The 6,635-nt window shown below is 46.5% G+C and overlaps 1 protein-coding gene across 1 annotated transcript in view; it reads left to right on the forward strand.

The window, feature by feature from the left end:
• The window catches only part of TBX5 (T-box 5), a 74,685-nt gene that overhangs the window by 45,799 nt on the left and 22,251 nt on the right, over nt 1-6,635 (forward strand). The gene's annotated exons all lie outside the window — the stretch shown is intronic.

Raw genomic sequence — 6,635 nt, forward strand, 5'->3', positions numbered from 1 at the left:
CCTGCCTGGGGCCAGGGAGGGCCTTGGCGGGGCTTCCTCACACTCCCGCTGGCCTTGCAGGTCCACCGCCGGACCCCTGATGTCAGGGGGTGTGGCATATGCTAATGAATTATGCTAATGAGTTCCCCTAGCTCTTTTTCTACGAAATGACCCCTGGTTATCTCTAATCTTAAACTGTTTAGAGTTATCAACCAGTTGAAAGCTTTCAATTACCTGTCTTTAACCGGGAGCTATGGTGGCTCAAGTGGTTAAGACGCTGAACTGCAGGCTGTGAAAGGTCAGTAGTTCAGCAGTTTGAGACCCGAGTGTGCCACATGACGGTGATCTCTGTCATCTGGGGATCAGTAGTAATAGCGGGAGATCTGCAGGCCCCACCTGGAGGATGGCAACCTTGGTGTTACCTCAGATCCCTTCCTCTGTAGTGTCTCTCCTGTGTCTTGTGGCTGGGTCACCTGCCTCCTGGGATTTCTCAGCACTTTTTCAACTTGTTGCTGATCACCTCATCCCCCAGATATAGAGGCTCCTTTCCTGAGCCAGGATGTCCACTTGATTCTCTAGCTGCTCCCTGGCTGTCTTTTGCTTCCTGTGGCCCCTGCTTTATATAGGGAACCTCTTCCATGTATCAGGTGACTCCCAATAACATCACTTCTGGTGCTGGGCAACTCCCTCCCTGTCCCTGCAGAGGTAGGTTGGGAACTCTGGTATGCACTCTGGGAGCCAACTGCAACAGGGTGTAAAACAACCTTCATTTCTGGAAAGTTCCCTTTGGAAGTCATGAGTTCATAAACACCTTGAGCTGAATCCAGACTGCTTTTTTGGTTCAATCTTACCCAATTATCTTCCTTACTACAGCCCCCATCCCACGTGGCATTTGCACGGCTCATGACCCCCAGCATAGTCTTTTTGGGTGGTCAAAGTGAGCTGCCCCCTTTTTTACCTGCAGAAAAGTTGGCTGGACCCAGTTCAATGAGACCATTCCCCTGTCTCCCCAAATTGCTTTCTTCTGTTTCTCACAGTCAAGGACTGAATTCACATGATGTACCACTTCAACTACTTTTATCCCCAACTTCTTTGGAGAGGCAAATTTTCCATTATTGTTTGCTTTTGCAGTTTTTTATACCACTTCAAAGCAAATGATGCACAACACCTTCATTTCTGGAAAATTCCCTTTGGAAGGCATGAGTTCATAAATACCATGAGCTGAATCCAGACTGCCTTTTTTGTTCAATCTTATGGCACATGACCCCCAGCTTAGTCTTTTTGGGTGGTCAAAGTGAGCTGCCCCCTTCTTTACCTGCAGAAAAGTTGGCTGGATCCAGTTCAATGAGACCATTCCCCTGTCTCCCCAAATTGCTTTCTTCTCTTTCTCATAGTCAAGGACTGAATTCACATGTACCACTTCAACTACTTTTATCCCCAACTTCTTTGGAGGGGCACATTTTTCATTATTGTTTGCTTTTGCAGGGGTTTTTTATACCACTTCAAAGCAAATGATGCAGATAGGAGCACTGATTTAATATCACCTATGGCTGTTAATATAGTCCAAGAAAAAGGATGGATGAGATTTTGACACAAGGTGGAGCACCATAGAAGAAACATTTTTCAAACTGAAGAAGAGTTGTAGTGAAAGTTGGTAATATCCCTCTTTACAGTGTAACATGGCTGGATTTCAAGTCATGATTCTGTATATCCCACGGTTGTGTGGTGCACTCAGATGGTACTGGGCATGCAGAATTTGGCCCCAACCCTCCTCAAGCTCCACCCCAAAATCGCCAGAAATTTCCCAACCTGAAGTTGAGAACCACATAGATACATTGCTCTTCTGCAGGTGGATTGATGATCTCTGTTTCTATTTTACCACAAAAGCAACAACAACCCAGAAGCGACCACTTACTATTTATTGACCACTGGGCCCTGAAGAGTTTCCATACATACCAGGATACAGCCTTTTACTTGATGGCACTTGGCCCTAACTAATTTTAACCTTTCACTCTACAAAAGTCACTGATCAGCAGCTGCAAGGATGTCTTTGTGGTACAGCTGTAGAGAGAAGGAAATAGTAGGTCTCTCCTTTCTTTTATATGTGGATCTCCAAGTTTAGGCCCTCAAGCAACCCTCCTCACTAAACTTACCACCTCACGGACATGCATCTGTGCTGTGCACACTCCCTGTTAAACGGAGGGGAAAGAATTGTGATCTGCTACCTCCAGCTGGAGTGGGCAAAGTCTAGGACGGCCTCTCACTCCTTATGAGCCAAAGGTCATCCGTTCAGTAGGCTGTAAACTCCAGCAGATTCCTAGCATGTCTGTGCTTGAGAGCAGCCCCCGTATCTGCACATGTCCATTTCCTGGCTGCCTTGCCTTGCTCATTAGTAGACTCCTTACTTGTAAGCAGACTTCTACTCATGCACAGGCTGTCTCTCGTAAAGGGGACCACACTCTGTAAGGGTTGCCAACTGTCTGTAAAAAAATGCCTCCTCTTTTTAACAGAGGCTGAATAGGATGCTGTTTACCTCCATGTCACAAAATGCTTCTGATACTCATTTCCACACATTAAGCCTCTATTAAAAGGACAGGACATTTTCCCACAGGGCTCTTCACCATCCTGTCTAGGTTACCAGAATAACATTAAGGTGGACGAGGAGGAGATTGGATTTATACCCCACCCTTCACTACCCGAAGGAGTCTCCAGGTGGCTTACAATCCCTTTCCCTTCCCCTCCCCACAACAGACACCCTGTGAGGTAGGTGGCGCTGAGAGAGCTCTCTCAAGAACTGCCCTTGAAAGAACAGCTCTGAAAGAATTTATGACTGACCCAAGGTCATATCAGCAGCTGCATGTGGAGGAGTGGGGAGTCAAACCCGGTTCTCCCAAATTGGAGTCTGCGCTCCTGACTTCTACACCAATCTGGCTCTCAGTACAAGGTGCTATAGTGGGAGTGTTCCATTCCCCAGCAATGGAAATAACCCCACATTTAGAGCTGTCATAGGGACAGGAGTACCCATTGAACCTAGCAACAAGGAGCTAGAGAAAGTATCGTAGAAACTGCCACACTTCGGATCAGAGTGCAGAATTTAAATAGCCTTGGCACAGAATGTTTTAAGTCTTTTTTTAGCACAGATTTTATGCAACGTCGCTCATTCTTTACAATCCAGTGTGGGTTTTATTCTCTTTTTTCACTGCAATTTTTCATATTTTAGAATCCAGGAAATCCAGACAACAGTTCCACAAGATTACCAGGTTCTCAGTGTGTTCCTATTTCCTTTTGGGAACAGCAGTGGAAACTCTGCTTCCAGAGAATGGATTCCATTTTTTTTACCCTGTTTCATTTGGCAAATCACACTGTGGCAGCTTTGAGATCCAACAAACATGGGGTATAGCTGACTGGAAGCATACACACACCCCTGCTCATGTCAGCTATTCAGCTGATCATGCAAGTACAGTTGCCAGCCTCCAAACTGGGTCTGGAGTCCTCCCAGAATTGACTCCTGACTGCAGAGACCACTCCCCTGTGTAAGACGGTTACTTTGGAGGGCAGACTCTATGGCATCACACCCTGGCTGAGCTTCTGCCCTCCCAAGCATTGCCCCCAAATCTCCAGGAATTTTCCAACCAAGCTGGCAACCACATGTACACATTTTAGTGAACTAATATTTCTTTGATTAGATAGCAGCCTGAATGGCTTTTTAAAACTGAAGGCAGGATTAACTGGAATGTAGTTTTGCCTTTGAGAAAACATGAGCAAACGCCATCATATGTACTCTCCTTATTGTAGAGGGAGATCCTAAAATGCCTATTCAAAACTCAAAGCAGGTGGCCTATAAACAAGTGGACCTGCATAACCCCAAGTCCCTTGTGTGTGTAACGTGTTGTCAAATTGCAGCCGACATGGCCACCCCAGCAAGGGGCTTTCAAGGCAAGTGAGAAGCAGAGGTGGTTTGCCATGGCCTTCTTCTGCAAAGTCAGCCTTGGTGGTCTCCCATCCAAGTACTGAGCCTGCTTAGCTTCTGAGATCTGATAAGATTGTGCTGTACTATATCATTCCACATCCCGCAAGTCTAGGGTTGCCAGCTCTGGGTTGGGAAATACCTGGATATTTGGGGGGAGGAGCCTGAGAGGGGACTTCAGTGGGGCATAATGCCATAGAGTCCCATCTTCCAAAGCAGCCATTTTCTCCAGGTGAACTGATCTCTGTCACCTGGAGGTCCATTGTAATCCCAGAAGATCTCCAGGCTGGCAACCCTGTCCAAGTCCTTTAGTTTTGGTATATTGTCTACTTGACTAGCAACACTTGTTGAGGTTCTCAGTCTGAGAAAGATCTCTTTCTGCCTCCAAGAGATTCTTTATCTGGAGATGCCAGGGATTGAATCTGGGACACTCTCCAGGCAAACCAAGTACTTTTATTTTTGGCTAGGTCACGGCAACATCTACATACTATTGGGCTCACTTATGAGTCCACCTAGCTCAGTATTTGTCCCCCCTCTCTGGCAGCAGCTTTCCAGGCTGAAAAAGCTCTTCCCAACATCTGTGACCGGAGATGCCAGGGATTGAAACGGGGACCATCTGCATGCAAAGCATGTGTTCAGTTTGCTGAGCCATGACCCCTTCTCCAGCTTGTGTTGGGCCAGCCATGATGTAAATGTAACAATAGATTTTGGAGTGCACAGTGTCTCGTGAAGAGACTGCATCTTCTTGCAGACAGTGCAAAGCAGATGTTTCTAATGAGCGTGCATCTTTTTCTGTACATCCATCTATTGATAATCTCAGGGTATTCCTCTCGCCTGCAAAGGGATGTTTCATCAGATATGGCTTTTCCAGACTTTTCCTAGTTTTGTCAGTGCAGCTGCAAGCCCTGTGATAGCCCCCTTCCCCCCTCCACTCCCACAAACCAGATGAAATCAGCCAATGACACAGTGCTCTTGGTTTCTCTTGTTTGGCAAACTAGTGGCATTTCATGTTTTTCCATAACCAGGTATTTGACAGAAGAACTTCCAGATCTAATCACTGGCTGTTCTGTGAACAGTCTCTGCTTTTCTATTTAATATTTATTCCTTTCGTTTATATCACACCTTTCTGCCGAATGGGGACCCAAAGGGGTTTATATTGTTCTGTCTTCTTCTGTTTTATTCTCACAATAACCCTGTGAGGTAGGTTCCACTGGGAATGTGTGACTGAATCAAGGTTACCCAGGAAACTTCCATGGTAGAGGTGGGATTCAAACCTGGGTGCCTTAGATCCTAGACCAGAGTTGTCAAACTCAGGGCTCTAGTCGGGGGGGAGCTCTCAGGTACGGAGCTCCAGAAGAGAACCTCTAGGGGGTGGGGCGGTCACATGGTGAAGCCCCGCCCCCTTCTTTACCCCGCCCTCTGCTTCGATCCTCATTCCGTTTGGGAATGAGGATGAAGCAGGAGGGTAAGTAGCCGGGCCTTCTGACACACTTCCGGTGATGTCAGGGGGTGTGGCCTTCTGTCACTTCCGGTGATGTCAGGGGGCGTGGCATATGCAAATAAGTTATGCTAATGAGTTATGCTAATGAGCTCCGGCAGCTCTTTTTCTACAACAAGACCCCTGGTCAAACTCATTTGTTATCAGGGCCGGATCGGGCATAAATGTCACATTGTCGGACCAGGCCATTTGTGCCATAAGATGTAATGCCAGGTACCAGAGATATAAACTGTATAAAGGACAGTAAGCGCCGAATTGTTGTATCCTCACTGCAATGTCCTTTGGGCTGGGAAGGGGTGCAGAGGAAAACCCACATGGGTGGACTGGAGAGCTGGTGCTGCAGCACTGGCAGATGCTCCCATGCTGCTTGACTGCTGCAGACGAGGTTGTTCTGCCATGCTGATGCCACAATCGGTGTGGCTCCACCCACTCCCCTCCCCAAGCAGTCTTCTGTTTCCTCCCTTGCATCAGTTGCTCGTGGGCCACATAAGAACCCTGGACAGGCCGGTTCTGGCCCTAGGGCCTTATGTTTGACACCCCTGTCCTAGACCAACACAATCTTGGGGTTTGCAAGGAATTGCAGGAGGAGGGAATAATCCCCCCCTCCAGGATTCTATACATGCTCAGAGGCTTGGATAGGCTAAATTCTCATCCATGATTTGTATTTATTTGTCAACTACTCTGAACATTCTGTGCCTCTCAGAGCATGCTTAGGTCATTTTTAAAATTAATTTACAAAATTGTATATATTTTCATATCTAGGGAGTTATCGTGGCGTGGAGACACCTTTAACTTGTCTGTGGGTGGATTGGTTTTGTTGCTTTTGCATTAATAATTAGAGTTGTCCACCTAGACCAACACAAGCTTGGGGTTTGCAAGGAATTGCAGGAGGAGGGAATAATCCCCCCCTCCAGGATTCTATACATGCTCAGAGGCTTGGATAGGCTAAATTCTCATCCATGATTTGTATTTATTTGTCAACTACTCTGAACATTCTGTGCCTCTCAGAGCATGCTTAGGTCATTTTTAAAATTAATTTACAAAATTGTATATATTTTCATATCTAGGGAGTTATCGTGGCGTGGAGACACCTTTAACTTGTCTGTGGGTGGATTGGTTTTGTTGCTTTTGCATTAATAATGAGAGTTGTCCACATTTCTGTTTAAAAGGAGTGACCCTACTTTAACTGAT

The sequence above is a fragment of the Gekko japonicus genome, unplaced genomic scaffold (assembly GCF_001447785.1).
Source record: "Gekko japonicus isolate JY-2015 unplaced genomic scaffold, Gekko_japonicus_V1.1 scaffold297, whole genome shotgun sequence".
NCBI lineage: Eukaryota > Metazoa > Chordata > Lepidosauria > Squamata > Gekkonidae > Gekko > Gekko japonicus.